The 22,698-nt window shown below is 40.3% G+C and overlaps 1 pseudogene; it reads right to left on the reverse strand.

The window, feature by feature from the left end:
• Positions 1–189: 189 nt before the first annotated feature.
• LOC132126977 (SWI/SNF-related matrix-associated actin-dependent regulator of chromatin subfamily A containing DEAD/H box 1B-like) lies at positions 190–9,459 on the reverse strand (annotated as a pseudogene).
• Positions 9,460–22,698: the final 13,239 nt, after the last annotated feature.

Raw genomic sequence — 22,698 nt, forward strand, 5'->3', positions numbered from 1 at the left:
CAAATGTATTTTTTTTAAACCTCCATGAATACAAAAACAAAAACAGTCAAACAAACACAAACATCACCACAATATTACCGTATTTTTGCCAATAACAGTAGAAATGTAAACATATATGCTAATTTGAACCTCAAATTTTTTGCGAGCAGTACAGAAAATCTAACTCAGGCTTCGAGCCTGAGCCAGCTTTCAGAGTCCAAGAGGAGCTTTGAGCATCGAGTTCATATCATCAGGTAATGTTTCCCTTTTCACCTGGAAGAACCAAGCATATTTGTATTCATTTTACAAAACAAACACAGGTGAAAATCCCTGTGAGCTTTATTAAAATGTTCTCACCCTCCTGAGTTGCGGTCATGTCCTGCTCTAGTTTGAGTTTTCTTTCTCCAATGCGGAGCATGGGGTCCTCTATGGAGTCCTTACTTATCAGCTTGATCACCTTCACTGTCCTTAAATGAGACAAATGCATTCAGATATAAAAGCATTAGGACAGACCTTAGTGAAACAAAAGGAAAGGCTACTGTGAGACACACATGTCCAGTGTCTCTTACCTGGTTTGTCCCACCTGGTGGCAGCGTCCTCCACCTGTTTGTCATTGTAACGGCAGTCAATATTGTGAATGATGACCATATTGGCTGAAGTCAGGTTAATGCCCAGTCCTCCAGCTCTGGTGGACAGCAGGAACACAAATATATCCTGGTCTGTGTTGAACTGGTCAATCAGCCCAATTCTGTAAAAGCCCAGTGAGATTTACAATTACCGTCCATTTACTTAATTGGCATTAAGAAGTCACTTTTTTCTGTCTGAAGTGATTTACAGTACGCTAACAGAAGCAAAAGTCCCTGGATCATGTTGTTAAGTGATTTGGACAAGAAAACAACAGTATGAGAACAGGTAAGCTACATGAATGAAACAGAATGAAGTCCAGCTAGTAAATTTACATTTTGGTAATAATTCAAAATATTAATAATAATTGGTAATACGTCAATAGCACAATAATGAAATTTAAGTTGAGATCCACCACGCACAATATATCAAAGCCATATGACATCAGTTATCGGCTGATATCTGTGATTATTTACTTTCAGTGGGGGTAAGAGGGTGTTTGTTGTCAACTGTTAAGAAGACATGAAGTGCGCACATCTGTAATAAAACATCCTTCACATGACTCCGGAGGGCGAATAAAGACCCCCTGTAGCAAATACATGCGTTTTTGTGAGATAAATATCCTGATTTCAAATAATAAACACTTTTTTTCCTCACTCCTGCTGACTGTGGGGAACCGGAAGATGTGCAGGTGGATGTTGTAGTTCGTCAGCGCTGCGTGGTTAGTGACAAGTGCGGAGAGAGAACAAAACAAAACGCTGGTCACGAATTAGAAGCACAAAACAAGGATTTGTAAAGAAAAACTTTGGAGGATTTCGAAATAGGCCAAGAGGAGACATTTCCCAGAGGCGTGCGTGCAACGACGCATCCGTCTTCATCTTCTGCATGCACGTCTTCCGATTCCCAACATAATTAAAAAAAAATTTATGTGCTTTACTTTCTGAGTATTAATATTTTATGCCATTCTTTGATCAAATTAAATTCAGCCTCTGTGAGCAAAATATACCTTTTTTATTGGTCGACTGATGTGTGTGTGTGTGTGTGTGTGTGTGTGTGTATATATATATATATATATATATATATATATATATATATATATATATAATTCAGAATTTAAAATATTTAATAATAATTCAGAATTACATTTTATTTATTTTAGTTAATATTTAATTAATATAAAATAATTTGAAAATGGCCATACATTCACACGGGATGTCAGCGTCATCGCCTCTCGTTTACTGTGAATGAAGTAACGTCGCACTGAATTATGAGTCCATCACGTCACGTCATTGGCATTGTTTGCGGCAAAAGTTAAAACTTTTCAACTTTTCAAGTGCCAACGCTGGCGTCAGCTAAGCAGATTGCCTTATGCAAATACCCTGGTGCAGATGCTAGCCACAAGCTTCAGGCACACTCTCCATCAAGCGTCGATGCCGAAGCCCCATGGTTATGTCCTGTGAGTAAATTTTTTTTATAAATGTGTAAAATAAACATACTTTAGATTATAACTTCTTGATGCTGTGATTCTATTTTCACAAATAAAAAATATTTTAAAATACATTAAAAAGGAAGTAAACACTGTAACAGGGAACTTTGTAATTGGGAAAATTAGTGTGAACTGGGAATCACAAAATAAAATAGAAACCAAAATAAAAGTCTCTAACATATCGGCAGATGCCAATATTTGAAAAAAATGCCAGATATCGGCCAACATATCGACCTTGGTTGACCACTAATGTATTTTTGTTTCTTACAATAAATAAATAAATAAAACCTTTTTTTAAAAATGTATAATTACATTTGGTTGTCCAAAGGTCAAACTATTAAACAAAACTGCTCCTAGCAAACATAACACAGAACCAAAAGTCATCCACGCCTACCTAAACAATAATGGCACAGAACACAAAACAAGACCAATAATTTTCACAGGGCAAAACAGATGGTCTCTTCCTGTCTAAACTGGTGGTTCTTGGCCAGATCATGAAGCCAGTAGTCTGTTTGCGTGAAACTAAGACAGACAAAGTCTTCAAGGACACGGATGGAGAACACTGAAGGAGACAAAATCTGTGATTTACCACAGCTGTGACGAGACACAATAAGCATTATCTCCACCTAAACACCATCTGCCAACATTACCTCTCTCACTCGCTCCTGTCATGAGTTTGGACTTGAGCCGATGATGATCTGAGACTGTCCTGAATTCCATTACTCATCAATATTTGACATCTAAGTGTGTAAAGACGGGCGTACACGGTGCGATTTTTGCTGTCGTACGAGTTCGCATGCGATTCTTTCAATCGTGTGGAAATCGCGTATGCTCGCATGGTCGCGGCTCGTATCATTTGCGATGAATTACGAGCCGAGCAGAGTGGCTTACGAGCACTTCCCGACCTCCCGATCATTTTTAAACATGTCTAAAAAGTTTGTGAGCTATCGGTTTGAATTCGTGACATGTGTGCAGTTGAACGAGCCGATTTGTTGATTTATCTGAAGTTGACCAATCACGAACTAGGAAAACCACAGAAGAAGAAACACGAACAGGGCAGCGCCATGGCGAATGTGGACCAGGAGGATAAACTCGCTGAAGTCTGACAGGAACAGCGAGCGCTGTATGATGTTTCTAGCAACGTGTACCATGCTTTTTAGTTCTCTCTCTCTCGCGCGCACTCTCTCTCACACACGCATTATGTAGTTTACAGGGACTCTCCATAGACGTAACGGTATTCTATACTGTATATCCCCATACACTACCTCTATCCGTTACGGAAAATGCATGTTTAAAATTTCTATTAAACACCGTATAGTATTTTTTTAAAGCCATTTGGTTTACGAGGGCACAGGAATTGTCCTCACAAACCATGTTTACATTGTAATACCTATTTCAGATATTTATAAACCTACAAGAAAAAAACACACACACACAGGGTGACCAAACGTCCCGGTTTCCTATTGCTGAAAAAAAACATGTACGTGTAGGAAACAGTCACGGCTTGTATCAATATTGTATATGCAGTTATGGGAGAGGGAGAGCAGTTATATTAGGCGCGTTCGACTTGAAGCAGCGCTGCACAGAATGACATCACCTGTATGGCATCAAAGTACCGCGAGAGCGATTCGAATGCATTGGATATGTGTGCTCTCTTAGCGCTCTCGCGGTACTTTAATGTCATACCTTCTGTGCGTGCAGCGGTGCTTCAAGTCGAACGCGTCTATCAACTTCGTGCGATTGCTTCTGGAATTCGCAGGTTGTAAAATCGTGTCGTATATCATCTCGTCCGTACGATTTTCAGATAAACTCACTCGTGCCGTGTGCGTGGACATACGATCTTCCGACCATCTGAATTCGCACCGTGTACGCCCGCCTTAACTCATGGGCGTTGAACCGTCCAGTCGGTTGCATCTGTACTTAATGTTAAGCATCATTGTGAACTGGCTAAACGTCACCACTCGCTCACCCTGCAAGGAAAATAAAGCGAGATATTAACCATGCTGATGAAGATGAGAGGAAAAGATGATCAAATTGTATGTAAAAGAGCAGCATGAACATTCTGCTAAACATCTGCTTTTGTGTTCTACAGAAGAAAGTAAGTCATATGGGTTTGGAATAACTCTCGTATACTGTGTGCTGTAACCAGGTATATACAATGTCTATAGGTGACAGTGTGCAGTATGGTGTAATTTGGGACACAGTGTATTTCTCTGTATTGTTAAATAACTTTCATTATACTCTAAGGGGTTGTTGGAAATGTAATTTGGTCTGCCGAGCATTACAGGAATCTGTTTTCCCCAGCCTTCTCCTTCAGGGAGTTCAGCAGTTGTGCGAGGAGGCCGAGCTTCCTCGAGTCCAGCAGTATGTCTGTGTCATGCTGGTATTCATGCAGTGCAGAATACTGCTGACAGAGGCGGGGCAACTCAAAGTCTGAGAGCACCTCCATGTCACAGTATTTAACAGTAACATGCACAGACTCTTCAGATAAGATACACATATAACATAACGGAACAAGTAAAAAAACTACACTCATAATAAATATCTGGCCTAATTATTCTCATTCCTTGCTGCTGTTGTATATGAAGCACTAAGTCAAGATTGACTAATACTGTTGTTTTATGACTTGATGAGATCACCTGTTACCTGATATTAATATAGATTGTTTATTAAGTGTATAACCGAAATGCCAAACTGATTTAAAATTTTTGTTTTATTTCATATTTTTGACACAATAAATAAATCAACATTACAATACAGCAATAAAAAAGTAATCTTTATTAATGTTATTATTATTGTATTTATTTTCCACACACAGCTGTTCGTGTACTAACACTGCTCTAAAATGTATTACGTAAGTATTTTCCACAGCAACCTAATATTCATAAATAATAATTATTATTTATTAAAAAATGATTATAATATTGTAATCATATCTATTATTAATATTTTCCGTACAGCTGTTCACAGACCATTGTGACCAATAATGATGATGATAATAATAATAATAATTACTTTAAAAAAAACAATAATAATATATTCATAAATATATATTTTATCGCTTAACATTTTTTGGGCATTGTATAATATTCATAAATGTATTATTATTATTATTATTATTACTATCCATACAGCTGTTTGCGGACCAACACTGCTCTGAAATTGATCATTTATTTTCCACAGTGGCCTAATAATAATATTTTTTATACATTTATAGAAATATTATTATTATTATTTATATTTATGTTCAATTACTTTTTTGCAGTATAATATTCATAAATAAAATTAACTAAATATTATTATTATTATTATGTATTTTCTGTACAGCTGTTCTGAAATGTATTAAATGAGTATTTTTCATAGCACCCCATTTTTATGTTATAACCTATTTTAGATAAAAATCTTTCCCTAAACAACAGTTAAAATAAACTTTTAGAGTTTTTTTAAAAACTTCAGAGACTGTCTCTTCATGTATAAATGGATAGCTCTTTGACATAATAAGACAAAAATGGTAACAGACTTAATGCTGATAGTCAAAAGTCTGGCTACATAAGCTCTGCTGACCTAATTAAAATCAGTGCAAAAAAAAGAATCGATTCCATCAGGACCCGCTAAGATCTCAATTTCCCGCAGCCTTAATCAAAATGTACCACTTAAAAAAATATCTCAGACCTTGAGCATGAGTCTGCTCATAGCTTTGATTTCTCTGTGATATAATACTGCCGGTGAAGAACCGGGTGGTTGGACATCTTCCTCAGTTGCATCATCACATTGGTCAGCTAACGTTCTGCAGAAAGACGTGGTTAATAAACTATGATTCACATATACTGAAGCCAGTACCATTTATAACAACTCATCCTTTAAATACATACTTTCCCATTATTGGAGCGCTTCAGTTTGTGGAAAAGATTGTTGTAGAGCTCCTACTGCTTCTCGGACATGGCACAAAATTCAGCTGCTTCAGGACCTGTCAGTGAATCGCTGGAGTGCCCTAGAGCCACAGAGGGTCAACATGACAAGCAAAGTGCCTCATCTGCTCATGAGACTGAATAATGCATTTGAGATGTTGTCCAACAGACTTTCACATTGACATGCATTCTGAGACCACATGCATTATGCAGGCTGCTTATGGAGTCTCCAAGCAGATGCTCCTCGCTCTTCACACGTCTGAGGATGAAGGGTTTCATGATGAGTTTGGCATGGGTGATCCTGTCCCTCTCAAAGCTGCTCTGCTCCTCTGCAGATTTCTGGTGGAAACAGACCAAAGAAATATTACAAATATCTGAACTAGATTTTTCATTTATTGAAAAAAATAATACTGCTTGCCCTGATATTAGGGTCTTCTGGGTTGTTAGCATTAGTGTTGGTATACTGGGTACTTTCTACAGAAATATATATATATATATATATATATATATATATATACAGAGGTGGGTAGTAACGAGTTACATTTACTTCGTTACATTTACTTGAGTAATTTTTTGGGGTAACGAATACTTTTCGGAGTATATTTAAAGATGGGTACTTTATACTCTTACTTGAGTAAATTTTTGGGGAAAAATCTGTACTTTTACTTCGTTACTGTGTGTTACGCTCCTCTCGTTACTTTATCTTAATGCAATAAATGTTATAATGCTTCAGTTTATTCCAAACGCGCCGTCTACTTTTCTCTGGGCAATGAGCGATGCCCATTCGCGAATGATTCATTCTTTTGAGTCAATTCTGTTCAAAGGCTTGATCAAACCAATTGGCAAACGAGTGAATTGGTTCATGAATCAGTTTGAATGAGTCGTTCAGTTCCCTGCCGCACGCGCTGAGTTGTAACGTTTAAGAACAGAAAGAGCGTTGAAAACGTGGCTGGAACTGCACTGAATTGAAATCTGCAAAGGTTATTATTTGCTAGCGATGGAGATCCTTATTAGATGAACACCGCGTGTGCTGTCTACTGTTTAACAGGTAATAACTTGGGCTACGTTCGATTACAGTACACGATACCACTGTGACATTAGTTTGTTGTAGCCTACGTGTGTGGCTTATAACAGAGGGGAGTCAAGTTGAATGCAGCTTCCAAAAGACAAAAAATAGCCGATTAAGATTTTATTAATTTTAATACAATCACACATGTGCAAGTACGTTCAGCGAGTCATATTATCAGCTGCTAAATTCAGATCTGTGATTGCTTGCTGGCGCTGAGCCAGAGATAGATGCGTTTATACAGAGCTGCGCATTATAACAAATCACACATGATTCTTTTGAGCTTATTAAAGCATTGGCCAATCAGAGGTGTTCCGATGAGTCATCGCTAAAATGCCGGTGCTTCCTTCACTCGCTCACTGACTGGAGACCTCTTTCTGGCGAATTCTCTCGCAGGAACAACAAAGTGCAGATGTGTGTACGAATCTTTAATTAAGATATTGATTTCACAGTGTTAACAGTTTCAGTGATTTTAATGGGAGTTTCTGAGAGTGATTGAAATCTAGACTTGTCAGTGAAAATTATCTTTAATAATGTAAATGTTATTTGCTCTCTTTCTGAACAATGAAAGATTAGTAGCAATATTTATATCACATTAACTTTCAATGTTAAATTCACATTTAATATAAAGTCAGTCGTATTAAAAATATGTTATGGCATGACACCTATATCTGTTACTTAAGTAAACAGACAGGGTTTTATAATAAATTACATAAATTGGAGTAAAGGCTGATGAAATATATACATTTATACACGCACACATACATTACATACATTTTATCTATAAATCTAAATAAAAATAGGCTCAGTACAGTATATATGACCCAAAGTAACTAGTAACTAACTACTTGAGTAGATTTTTTATACGATACTCTTTTACTCTTACTCAAGTAACTATTCAAGACTAGTACTTTTACTTTTACTTGAGTAAATATTTCTAGAAGTACTTTTACTTTTACTTGAGTACAGTTTTTGGGTACTCTACCCACCTCTGTATATATATATATATATATATATATATATATATATATATATATATATATATATATATATATATATATATATATATATATATATATATATATTTATTGATAAAGTAATGCCTCAATGACAAATCAAATCTTTAATGCTCCCATAAAATCTTTGATGTTAAAATTGTGGCAAAAACCGTACAGCATGCTCCCAGCTTTATGTTGTTTATATGATAAATGATGATAAAACTGCACAATATTGGTGAAATATTGTTTATCAGCCAATATGATTTTAAATCTATCTGTATAGGTTGGTATTTAATACAAATTACCAAGATATTGTATATCTATTTTTGCATGACCATTCCCCCTTTTTACCTTTAAATTTAGCAATATTCAGAAAATGTAAAAAATAAAAATCACATACAGAATTTAAAATGATTAGTTTGACTTTTCATTGTTTTTTTATGTTAAAACCACAACCACTGCTTATAATGTCAACCCTATCAGAGATGGACATTTAAGCGTATGTTGGTTCTATCATGGAGAACATCTAGGAGATCTGTGAGGTGCTGCTGGAGAACATATTGGGCATGATGAAGTTGAGCAGAGTCATGAGCTCCAGTAGGCTGTTTTGCAGCGGGGTTCCAGTGAGCAGAAGATGATATTTAGCCTGATTGGATCCAAATGGCGGGGAAACATGAGTGTCTGAGGGGGCAAAGGCAGTTAAACCCCAGTGGTTAACCCCATCAGGGCAGCACACACTCCTGCTTTTACAAAAACAGGCCGTGTGGCTGTAATAGAGCTCAAGGCATTTATTCTTAATGACCAATGACGCGTTGCTATGGATGACAGGTACAGTATACATGTGAGCTTATGTTGATGGCCATGAGGTGTCGGTAGCGCTGCAAATTCATGTTCTTCAGCAAGTGGCCTTCGTTGAACACAGCTAGAGCTTGCAGAACAGGCTGCGGTCACTGCTATTTCCAATAGCCAGGTTGTAACTGTGCACAAGAGACCATCTTAATGAGCTGAGGTTAATAAGGGGCAGGACATGAGGCACAGCCATGTTTCATTACCATAAATAATGAATGGGACAGGGTCATTTTACTTAGACCTTTTCACGTTCACTCAAACGCTGAGTATTTCATCATTATTTTATCTTTAACCAGGAAGCTTTTTTTCCTATGCTAACTTCACGGCTTGTGGCTCCATGTGTGGCATAGTTCAAAAGATACATATTTTCCCCAGGCACCTTCTTTGATTTGCATGCAGGTGGTCTATGAAGGATAGGACATCTCGACTCTTACTTCGAGGGTTCAGGGCAAGAACCATGAGTGTATTTGAGAGCTTGAACTTCACTCATACTTACGTGGAGACAATGATGTTGTAATCCACTATTTGATTCGGATTCTCACAGCGCATATACTTGTGATCCTCGGCAGACCTTACCGAAATAACTCAACTAGACTGACGTCAACATTTTCTTTTATGTTGTATTTTTTTTTCATGCTAAAACATTTCCATTCCTAGGTTAATTTGTAAAGTAAACCTTTTGTAGGTTGGTTTCTCCCAAAAAAGTGGAGCGCAATGAATCCTGCATCCTAACTGGCAGACACAGCAGCACTATGTGAGATAAGGGGTTGAAATATCAGTTTGTTTGACCAGTGGTAGATGGAGAATACGTTTGGGAAAAAAAAATTAAAAAGATCAAATAAAATAAATAACATTTTTATTTGTAATAATTATATAATTATATATAACATTTGTGTGTGTGTGTGTGTGTATATATATATATATATATATATATATATATATATATATATATATATATATATATATATATATATATATATATATATATATATATATTAAATTGGTTAAATCGGACAAATCGTGTGTGTGTGTGTGTGTGTGTGTGTGTGTGTGTTTGTGTGTGTGTGTGTGTGTGTGTGTGTACACACATATATAATGTAAGCACATACTTTGTTTTTGACAGCGATTAATCATGATTAACCGGTTTTAAAGCCCTTGTTATTTAGATGCTAATTTCTTCTATTCACCAAGTGTAGAAGCGGGAACGGTGATGAGATGAGGCCCAAGGTTCCTTTCCTTTCCACAACAATTATAAAAACAAATCATCTCATCTGCCATGATTACACTAAGTTTGTTCCAATGTAGTAAGCCAGTTCAGCCCAATTAGCTGGTACGGCTGAAATCTAGAAAAACCCAAAGAAATATAAAAATAAATGATCACTCCGCAATGACAATGCCATATTTTTCTGAATTGTATGATGTTAAATCTAATGTGCTAGTGATGATCTGGGGTTGGCTCATAGAGCCTGTGCCCTCGTCACCACTTGGGTCAAAGCTTGGATCAGTTTTACCAGTATCTCCTCACACCTTCTCATGAGACTTTTAAATACTTTCCTTCTGAACCGTCCGACATCCTACTAGCAGCTTAGTGGAAAGACTGTTTCCTCTGTGCATGGCGTCATCCTAAGAAAGAAATGAGAAAAAGTTTTGCTCTTTGATCTTGACCTAAATGTTCTGGCAGTTATCAGCAGAAAGCAAAATGTGCAGTTCTCTCACCAGGTTTTTCCACGAGTCTCAGCTCAGTGATTTTCTGAGCCTTCCTCAAAGAGCATCCTGCAATGAGTGTGAGCTCATCCACAGAAGCGGTCTGAAAGAAGCTGAGGATCTCAGACTTGAGTTTGGATAGGGTTTCATCTGATTGGTCAGAGTCAGAGTCTAGTAATACATTCACCAAAGAGGCCTCAGAGTCACTGCACTCCTCCTCTGAGCTCACATATATGGTTCTGACATTTTCACATTTTATGGTCACTACCGACAGTTTTGCTTTTCCTGAGATGTTTTGATCCCATCAAGAGGTCTGTGTGGTTTTGGTTGGGGTGGACTGGGAACTTGGACAACCTGAGCTTGTTGATGGGTACTTGCGCCCCGTCTGGTGCATTTGGCAGCAGTTGAAATTTGAGGTGTCATCTTCAGACTCAAATTCTAAATGTATAGAAAGAGTGTAAGCATTAGGACAATTATCACATGCTTATATAGCTTATGTAAAAACAGTTCCAGCGCCTATGAAAGCTGTAGACCAGGGGTGTCAAACTCAATTCCTGGAGGGCCAGAGCCCTGCAGAGTTTAGATTCAACCCTAATTGAACACACCTGACCCAAATAATCAAGTCCTTCAGGCTTATTTTAAAAATGCATGGTATGTGTGTTGGAACAAAACTCTGCAGAGCTCCGAACCTCCAGGAATTGAGTTTGACACCCCTACTGTAGACAATAAATCTTCCATCAAATCTCACCAAGGTCAGAAAAACATTTGTAGTGTTTCCAAGGCATCGTCAATTAGTCAGCTATGTTCTTGAAGCACATCCCTGAGTTCCTGCGGGATTTCAAACACTTCAACATTATCCCTCAAACTCTAACAAATATTTTATTCACGTACTGTACGAAAATTGCCAACGTCAGCCAGTGATGACTCACATTCTTGTTAAGATGGGGAAACTTCCTCTGAAGTTTTCTCAGCACACGTTCCTGATCTTTAGATCTCGGCTCAGGCCCCTCCTCCTCTGAATCATCCACCTAATGAGCCACAAAACACTGTTGTGACCATAGATATCATATATAAACGCTAGATGTCTTATGGCGCAGTCACTTCCGGCATTACCGTTCGGCCATCTTGTCACAGGCAGGCTTATTGTAAAGTGAATGATCAGCACGCACACAAATCCTCTTATCTCGCTGAAATCTGGATGGATTTACAAACGGTTTGGTTTCTTACAAACATTATTAACGTGGCTATAATTCAGAATGCTTGAACATGTAAGTTATAATTATTCATATGTATGCAGTGTATGTATGCAGTGTCAAACCTACATCTCTGACATTTATAATAAACCAAACCGTTTGAAAATCGGTTAAAAAATTGAGCAAGTTATGGTTATTTAAAAGTGCATGCACCATTAAACGAGTGAGCGAGCTGCCTGTGGCATGATGGCCGCCAATGTGCTGACGTCGAACTCCATTGGCCAGCAGCGCGCATGAGACATCTAGCATTTATATATGATATCTATGGTTGTGACCCACATCCCAGTACTGCAGGGCTGACATATTTTTGTAGGTCGAAACCTGGAAACGAGTTTGCATTTTAGCATTCTGGTTCCATCGTCCTGAAGTAAACAGGTTTATTTAAGAATGGATTTAAAGTTTAAGGATTAGATCACTCAAGAACTTTAATTTCCTGATTATTTACCTGATAATGTTTTTCTTCAGTCGAAAGGAAATTAAGGTTTTTGAGGAAAGCTTTCCAGGATTTTTCTCCATATAGTGGACTTCAATGGGAGCCAACAGGTTTAAGGACAAAATTGCAGTTTCAGTGCAGCTTCAGAGGGCTCTACAACGATCTCAGCTGAGGAATAAGGGTCTTATCTAGTGAAATCATTTAATTCTGGATTAATACTTTAAATGTCTGAAATAAGGACTGTGGTTAACACAAGTTTGAGATACTTTCATGTTTTTTCAGAAAATATCTATTTTTGTATTTTTTTAACTTTTACTTCTCTTGAAAAAGACTGTTACTGACAATAGCTAAACGGAGGTTTTCGTGGACATTAAACATTGTCATAATATCTAACAGGAAATCTCATTTACTCACAAATCGCCTTCATGCCTCGTGTTTATAATCACGCTCTTGCAAACTGTTCTAACTCAAACTTACAGAGAAAAGGTTTTTTAAATAAAGACTGAAAGAATTACGTTTTGACTGTGATGTGGTTTATAGCCTATGTTTAGCTTTGACTTTTTTGGGAGTTTGATTGACAGGCAATCTGACCAATCATAACACTGAATATGCCTTTTTGTCCAAGAAACAATCCAGACAGGAGAGTAGATTTACGTCGGAGGACTTGAACTTGAAATATGGTGTGTATTGATGTCTTTTCACACTTGAAACAAGATATCTTCTGTAAGGTCCATGCACTTGGTCCAAGGAAGGTATCCAGTGCTGGCTGAAAGTTTCTTGTGTTTTTTGGTCTTTTCAGCATGCAAAGTTATTAAATTTAAGTTAAGACTCCATTTTATTATGACCTTGAATTTTGGTAGAAATGCAAATTGGTTTGCATGTCTGTTTCTAATTAGTATTCTTCTGACATTTGATTATTCTAGTTAAACTCTTTATTTTATATTTACTCATTCATTCTGGTGCTCATGTCACTAACAGGGATACAACATAATCTACTAGAGTCAATAATTACAGTGTAAAACGGAATAAAATCAAATGTAACAATTTATTAACAGTCAGGTAAATAGTGTCACGGGGTTAAGAATCACTCGACAAGAGGTGCGTGAAATCAAATGCCCCGGAGGGTGGATTTATTGAACAGTGTAGGGTGCCTGGTGAAACGTGCTGCTCCGCTTTCTGGTGGCCGGTGCTTCCCGTGTGCTCTCTGTGCTCTTCGGTGCCAGTTAAGGTGAAAGTGGGTGTACTGACGTGCTCCAAAGTGGGTGGGCTGTCGGTCACTCGCTGCTTTCTGCGAAGAAATGAGACAGGAATTAGACCAGCGTTGCATTCGGTTCGAGACCCTCGTTTGAGTGCAGCGTTTGCTGTTTAAGAGCGTGTAGGCTGACGGGGAGCAGCTGTGACCGATCAGCCGGTGACGAGGACGTGCAGGTGCTTTCTGTTGGTTGCTAGGGCGACGCTGATTCCTCTGGGAGCGCTCGTCACATCCCCCCCCCCTAAGCGTCTTTCTGGTCCTGTGAAGACATGTAGAGAGTAGGGGTGAAGTTAGGGGAGGGTGGGGAATGACCCCTGACAGACCTGTGTAAGCTGTCCAGATCTGGGAGAGGCCATCGGCGTTCGCGTTGGCGGCCCCGGCACGATGGCGAACTTCAAAGTGGAAGTCCTGGAGCGCTAGGAACCAGCGAGTCACCCTGGCGTTGGTGTCCTTGGCGCGGGCCATCCACTGTAGGGGCGCGTGATCGGTTACCAGGGTGAACTTGCGGCCCAGGAGGTAGTACCGGAGCTCCAGGACTGCCCACCTGATGGCCAGGGCTTCCCTCTCCACGGCGGCGTACTTCCTCTCGGCAGGGGACAGCTTCCTGCTGATGTAAATGATCGGATGCTCCTCACCTTCTTGAATTTGGGAGAGGATCGCTCCCAGTCCTGTGTCGGAGGCATCCGTCTGCAGCAGGAAGGGGCAGCTAAAGTCCGGGGCGCGGAGTACCGGCGAGGAAGTGAGTGTCGCTTTAACCTGGGTGAAGGCCTCTTCCAACGACGGGGTCCAACATATTTTCTCCGGCTGCCCCTTCCTGGTCAGGTCTGTCAGGGGGGCGGCTAAAGAGGAGAAGTTGGGGATAAAACATCGGTAATAACCCGCCAACCCCAAGAAGGCTCGTACCTGGGTCTTTGTCCGGGTTCTTGTTTTAACTCTGTGCATGAAATCAGTTATTCCCTCCTTGCCATGGCTTATTTTTTAGAAAAGGGGGGTTCAGTAGCTATTGTGCTACAATCTCTAACTATTGCACTGTACAATTTATCTGACTATTCCTACCAGCAATGTTAGCATATATGTAAACAGTTACATCTTAATTAGATGAGTCTTACCCTGTAATCAGACTCCATAATATTCGGACACTTATTCACTTAATCTTGTTACCTCTTTTTTTTTCTGCTTACTTTACAGGTCACAGGTCTCCAATCACAGGTATGTATTCTTTTTATTTCCTCTTTCTACATTTTTTTTCTCTGATATTTGATTGCCATAGTTTACCATCCTGTTGTTTATTAAAGTCCACGGCCTCCACAGATTCTGACCAAAGGCAGGCTGGAAGTTGATATCCTTTAGAACTACATTTCTCCGTACCACTGTCGGTTCTCCCAGTTCATTATATGTCAACATCTTTGGCTGATGTCTCTGTCTTTGTGGGTAAGTGCATGACTGTGGTAGCTCCAGTTTACTCACAGAATCGCGATCCCCCTCTTCAGAATCACTGTTCTCCTGTGGAACATTCTCCTCCTCCGTTCCTGTGACATCTGCATTCTCTCCCTCTCCAGGATCAGATTGGTATTCAGGTAAATACTCATCCATCATAGCCGGTTCAAATGGTTCAGCTTCAGGATTCAGTGTGGTGAGCTTTGCACTGTGTTAAGTACGGGGCAGGAATTTACAGCATAGTTCATATCTTTCATGATCATCATCACTGCCTGAGTCTAGGTCGTGTTGTTGTTCTGGCACTTTCCTGTTCTTAACACTGTGCTTTCTTTTTTGTGTTTGGCTGTCTTTTGTGTCTAGCTTTTCTAAAGGTAAACTGTCACAGGGAAGCAGGAGCTTTCTGTGCACCACCCGATTCTGTCCTCCTTTCTCTGGTCTGATCTCGTACACTGGACCATCAGGGCTTTTCCGACTTATCATCGTGTACACACAATCTTCCCAGTGTGAACGCGGTTTACCTGGTCCTCCTCTTTCGCTTAGGTTTCTGAGTAAGACTCTGTTGCCAGGCAAAAGCTCAATGCCATGAATTTTCTTGTCATAATATTTTTTTCCTCTCAAGGCCTCTTTTCTTGAAGTCTTTGATGCGATATCATAGTCTTTCTGTATCCGTGTTTGCCAGTTTGCAACATACTCTGCATAATTCTGCTGTTTCTCATTCGCCTGCAGGTTGAACATGAGATCAATGGGGAGCCGGGGTGAACGTCCGAATAGCAGATAATATGGAGAGAAGCCAGTTGCTTCAGAACGGGTGCAGTTGTATGCATGCACCACTTTGGACAGCGAGTTTTTCCAGTCAGCCTTCTTAGTATCACTCAGTGTCCTGAGCATGGACAACAGCGTCCTGTTGAACCTTTCAACTTGCCCCTTGCCCATTGGGTGATATGGGGTTGTGTGAGACCCACGCACACCGCAAACCTCTTGCAACTGATCCATCAGGTGATTCTCAAATTCTCTTCCCATGTCGTGGTGGATTTTTTCAGGGAAGCCAAACTTGAGGGCAAAAACACCAAAGACGTGCTGTACCACAGTTCTTGCCGACTTATTTCTTGTGGCGTAAGCCTGGGCAAAACGTGTAAAATGGTCCATCACTACAAGTATGTACTCGTAACCATTTTTGCACTTCTCAAGGTGAAGAAAGTCAATGGACACAAGCTGGAAAGGGTAGGTGGTTTGAATTGTAACCAATGGGGCTTTTGTAGTCTTATGAGGTTTTTTTCTTTTCAGGCACTCACATACATGCGTCACAAAGTGCTCTGTCTCTTTTTGCATATGGGGCCAATAGAATCTTTCACGAATAAGACTTAGAGTCCTCTCTGTTCCAAGATGCCCCATCTCTTGATGCAACTCTCTGAAAACCATTTGATGATGTTCTTTCGGTAGAATAAGATGGTTTCTTTTTCCTGCTTTTCTGTACAGGACTCCTTCATCACTCAAGTGCAGTCGTGTCCACTGTTTCAAAAGGAATCTGGTCTCCTGGCATTCTTTTTTGAGAGTGCGGCCGAATGGACGACTGTTATTCTTTTTGTACTCCAGGACACGGCTGATAACTGGGTCTTTCTCTTGGGATTGTTTGATCTGCTCCTGCGACAGACACAGATTAGTGGGTAGTGAGATGTTGTCTTCCACCAGATGTACAGCTTGTAAGTGAATTCCACTTGTCCACAGAGGAGCATCCTTCAACATTAAAACCACACCCTGCACTGCAGCACTTATCACATCTTGGTTTGTCTCCTCTGTGCACAGTTTCATGTACTGGTCAATGTCAAGTGGCATTCTCGACAAGCCATCTGCATCTGCATTGCATCACCCAGGCCGGTTTTTGATGGTGAAATTAAAATCTGCCAGCTCTGCGACCCAACGGTGCCCTGTTGCATTGAGTTTGGCTGTTGTCAAAATATACGTTAAGGGATTATTATCTGTGTACTTCGAAATGTGGAGCATGGAACAAATAATCCCTAAAGCGTTCACAAATGGCCCACTTAAGAGCGAGGAATTCTAGTTTTCCTGAATGCATGTGGTAGTTTTTCTCCGGTGGTGTGAGAGTCCTTGACCCATATGCAATCACTGACATCTTCCCATTTTGTTTTTGATACAGGACTGCCCCCAAACCATCCTGTGACGCATCACAATGGAGAACAAACGGTAAAGTCAGATCAGGATAAGCAAGGATTGGTGGCTCTATTAAGTGGTCAATCAGTGTGTTCAACACATCTTGATTAGTCTGTGTCCAAGGTATGGGTGTGTTGGGAGATGACTGCCCTTTTGACAATTATTACTGACTCTTCTTTTCTTTCCCTTAGGCTCAGCAGGTTCTGTGCTTTGAGGTGGTGTCGCTACGAGCTGATAGAGAGCCTTGCCAGGCAAGAGAAATTCGGTATGTAGGTCCTATAATAGGAGAGGAATCCCATAATTTTTCTCAGATCTCCCACTGTAGCTTGTTTTCGGAGCTTCAGGGCCTGTACCGGGGCTATTTGGAGTATCCATCCTCAGACACGATACGGCCCAAGAACCGCACTTTCCTTTGGAACAGTTCACATTTGTGTGAACTGAGTTTGACTCCATGTTTCTGGTATCTTTGGAGGACTGTGCGAACATGAGTCACATGATCATCGATAGAGGTACTATGCACAAGGTTATCATCCAGGTAAGGCTGACAGATAACATCTCTCAAATCCTCCAGACAGGCTTCCATGTTCCTCTGGAACTCAGCTGGAGCTGAACTAAGGCCAAATGGGATCTGGACCTGGATCCTGGGAATGGGGTGCCTGTAAAGTACAGACTTGCGATTTAATTCACGATCATCGAAGCAGAGTCTTAGGCTCCCATCCTTTTTCCTCACACATACGGCTGGCGAGGAGTAATGAGATCTTTATTTGCTTATCCACCCTCGGTTTAGCAGATCTTGAAGATACTCCTTCACTTCCTGTAAAAGCGGCTTGGGCACAGAAATATAAGTCTTTTGCACCGGTGATTTGTCATGGAGTGTAATATGCATGTTGAGTGAGGGGATGCAACCAACATCATTATCATCAAAAGCAAAAGCATTGCACTCTTCCTTTAACAGTTGTCGTACAATCTGTTGCTGTGACTCTGTTAAGTGTTCAAGTTTTATTGGTGGATCCCACTGACTTGGGTCTCTTTGATTGATGTGGTGTAACACTAACCCCACATGTCTGCACCGTGGATGTTGGCTGTTCTATCACCTGCTCCATCTGAGTCTCATTTCTCTGGAAAGAGTCTGTTGCTATTGGGTAAGTTGTCTTTACCACTTCCAGGTGGCCAAGAATGAGTCGTGGCATAAGTATGACTGGGTGACTGGCTGTATTAGCGATGGCAGTTGGAGCTTTCGCTGTCTTCCCATTACCGACTTTGACTATGCCTTCCTGCATTACTAAACCTTCTGGTAGTGGTGATGGTTCACTTGGAGTGAATAACAGGCTTTGTTCTTGAAATTGCCCCCCAATGTGTGCTTGTGCATAGACAGTGGTAATTTTCCCTGCATTGAGCTGGATTCTTTGTTTACCAACTCGCACCGTTCCAACTGTCACATTTGAATTTACAGTCTTCAACAGTTTAAGCATGGATCTTGCCTTATTTATTGAAATAGAGAAAGCTTTGCTTACCCTACAGACAGTACTGGACTGTGGTCTCAGTTTCTCCCACCTGGTAATTATCTCTTCAATTATATTGTAACCGATGATAGGGTTTTCAGCCACACTAATATCACTTGCCACGAGCATAGGTACTTGCAGGGTCCCTTCTTGACCTGGATCATCACTTAATCGGAAGCTCACTTAAACCCAGCCATCAAAACGGATCTCTGTGCGATTGGCAGCCAATCCAGTCAATGTTCCTGGCCCCAGGAGCTCCTCAATCGGTCTGACGGTGGTATGTGGCAAGTGTCTTTCTCTCCAGTCTGCGTTGATAATACTGGCTTGGGCTCCTGTGTCCTATAAGGCTTCAACTGCGACATCATTGAGGCGGCAGTGGACCAGGCACCTTTTTCCAATGATGTTCAAAAGTTTAGGCGTAGCAAGGGATAGTAACTTATCAACAGAATTGGTCACATCTGGGTGAGTAGCAGGTTGAATGTTATTTTCTTTACTGTCTTGCTTGCTTTGCACAGGTCTGGATGTCTGTCGCGCTTCTGAACTCGTCTGGGACCCAATGGCAGAATGGACTACTGGGGGGTCCAGCTCAGCAGTCCCCTCTCGTTTCCCGATGCCGGCCTCGGCAGCCCCGTGACAAATGTCCATCTTGTCCGCAGCGATAACAGTGCCTGCACTCTTCACCTCTTTGGACCTCCTGGCATGAATGACAGCCTTTGGGTCTCCTCTCAGTTCGAAGTGGAGTCATGAGTGGGTGAAACTGTGATCTGGTCGCTTCCATTGTCTCTCTGAACATTTTAGTCATTTCCATGACGTTTGCTCTGAGGTCTTCAATTGCTTTAGCAGTGTCATTGTCAGTATCTTTGCTTTGTATCTGTTTCTTCTTGTCTTTGACAGTGTTAATGTCTTTCATTAATGTCTCTTTCCTCTGTCCTTAAGTCTCCATCTCGCTGCTTGAATATCGCTCAGTGTTGCAGACATGTTCTACTGTTTGAACTTCACTTAGTCTAAGAGGCTTTTGAGTCACTGCTTTCTTTAACTTTGTTTGTCTCTCCAATTCCAGATTAGCAGCTTCACCGATTTTTCTCAATCAACACTGCATCTGCTATTTTAGGATCACTGAGGTATGGTTTGACTTGGAACTTAACTGCATCATTTAGAAGGCCTGTCTCCACAGAGCGAAGAAACTTTCTTTGGATAAGCTCCGGGCTAAACTGTTCTCCATCCTGCTCATCTTCAGATGTCCACAGTAGTTTCTCCTCAGTTCAATGGCTCGGAACAGGAAACTTTGAGCAGACTCCTTGGGTTCCTGAGAGATGTTCATGAGCCTATGCAGTAGATCAGATGAAGAGTCTATTTTATAATGTCCTCTGAGGATGGTCTTTAATGTGGAAAGTGTGAGGTCTCACTTAATTTCAAGGAGTTCCCTGAGGGGAAGGCCGGGACTCACTGCTCTGATAACTGCTTCAATGATTTCTGCCTCTGCATACTCCTTCCTCACTCCTGATTCGATCTGGTTGTTGAGGCTTGTGTATGACAATTTTTCCTTTTGGCCAGCCTCTCCAATCTGTCCGAAGTCTTGTGATTTGTTTTGTGTCTGCTGTAGTTTTGCATACTCTTTTCTTAGCTTCTCTATCTCAGCCTAAGCTCGGCTGGTTTCTTAAGGGACTCGATGAAACACAGAAGTTCATTAAGGCTCTCTGCATATTGCCCCTCTCGCCTCGTTTGGCCTGAGAAACCTTCACCCAATGGCTCGCTGCACTTTAGATGGAGGCAGACTTTTATAAGTTCAGGCTTCTCGAGCATTAGAAACTTGGAACTAACGCAGTCTTGAAGTTCTTCCATTTTTTTCTTAGTTTGAATTCCATCTCTTTAATATACTTTATAGAATTATCTTTATTGATGAATCTTCTGTTGTTTCTAGGTTCATCTCAGGGAGGAACTGTCTCTCTCACATCCAATCAGCAGTTCTCTCCTGGCTGGCTCTCCATGATGTTGCACACACAGAAGAGGCGGAGACTTCTGGTGGCACATATATTGTTTTATTGCTGTATACTGTCTGCAGAAACACATAAACAGAGAGAGAAAGTAGTAATCTTTCAATTGTGTATCAGTGTCTGCCAGAGTGGCTTCTTCTTATATAAATGAAGCTCTATGTCCTTCGGCTCATGATCACCCTCTAGCGTCACCCGCCAGCGTCTACAGGTCTAAGTGATGTTCAAGTTGGCATAATTATACAGTATTATATACAATTATATTTTAGTATACATTTAACGCAAGAACCATATTTAACAAATGATAAGTAATAATATTAATGAAAACAATACAAACATGACTACTTGAGTCCATACCACTACAAAGGCATGTACAAACAATTGGAATTTGCATTAAGCCAGGTCCGGGGTGGTTTTATACCTCAATGGGAACAGAAGGAAATTTACATGGAAGACCCTGGAAAAGGGCAATCCCATTACAATAAGCAAAAAATCACTTAACTCTCAGGATCTGTACTATCTTTTAGTCTACGTCTGTAAGATTGATACCATTGTACCACTCGTCCTAAGACTATACAAATAATACCAAACATGACTGATGAATAAAATGGGTAAGAATTATATACTTTTATTGGTCAAAAAGCTTATTTTGTGCAATAATTGAAAAGCTTTTTGTGGAGGTAATCAAAGTAATGGTAATTTATGGATCACACTACAGAAATATGTCATCTCTGCAGCAGTAAAGTGCGGTCGCATACACTCTCGCCAATGACAAATGATGAATAGCCCATTAAATCATCTTGAAAAGGGATTAACCGGTAACCTGGCACTTGATATCCCAGTTAGAAAGACATACTGTTAGTGTCCTTGATCGGGACACTCTTTTCAATTTAGCCTCGGTGGATTTGCAGAGGAATAAAATGCCTTGCTGTCAGTATTGAGAGGATCAGAGACGGAGCGGCCCATGTTAATCCAATGACTAGGCTTGAGCTCACCGCAGAAGCCCGCCTCTTTCTCCTGCTATGGGAGCTGTCGCTCTCCTGGGAAGCGCCACACATCTGCTGCTGTCTCCTCTTGTGGACCGAATCAGACGCTGAAAAGGAGAGCACGTCAACAAGGCTCAGCAACACATGAATCAATGCAGCAAATGCATCTTCACCTCAAATTCAGCTGGATTCAGCAATACTGAAGCTATTCAAGCGATCAATGGGCTTTTATCATGGGAATGGTTCAGATTGATGGAGTGGCTCTGCTTATCTGTACCTGCCATTCCAGACGTCTTCAGGGACAAGGGTTGCACTATTGGTCACCTTAAACGTCAGTGAGATGATTATTGACATGCAGCCCAAACGGTGGCTGGAATGCACCCAAAATTGTCACAGTGGAGAAAGTGCTTGTTTTTACCATACGTGATAATTTCTGTCGTGTTTTAAGAGCTTTTGAGGTAGATCTCGTTGTTCTGCTGTGCTTCGGACTCCTCTCAGTCTTCACACAGTTAGCCTACTTCTCTTCATCAGACAGTGATATCTCTTCATCAGATGACAGCACTATTTTCCTCAGGCTCTTCTTGCCTTGATATCAAAGTATAAAACATACCACTGAACAACTTTGTCGGCTGGAACTATTTGATAAAATAATTTCCTTTTCATTATCAATTCTAAGGTCAAGTCTCAGGAATGACAGTTTATGGCAGTTAATAAAAATGCATATGAGGACTTAAAAGCAGGTGCAGTCAGAACCTGCAGACTTTTTTTGCACTGTATAATTTTGTAAGGCTGCAAATATTTGCTTAGACTGGTTATGAAAATGGTCAACAATATTATTGATTCATCAGCTAGAGTGTACAAACAACAACTGTACAATGCAAGTCATTCAAATCATGCACTGTATCCCATTAAATAGCCTGTTAAATTTACAAAATATAAAAAAAATCCAAAATTTACATTTACTAAATATAAAATAACCTGTTACATTTACATTTTAAAAAAGCCAGAAATTCACTGTAAGAAATACAGTGACAGTGCTTCATGTATTATGGGATGGCATA

Source organism: Carassius carassius, chromosome 45 (assembly GCF_963082965.1).
Source record: "Carassius carassius chromosome 45, fCarCar2.1, whole genome shotgun sequence".
NCBI lineage: Eukaryota > Metazoa > Chordata > Actinopteri > Cypriniformes > Cyprinidae > Carassius > Carassius carassius.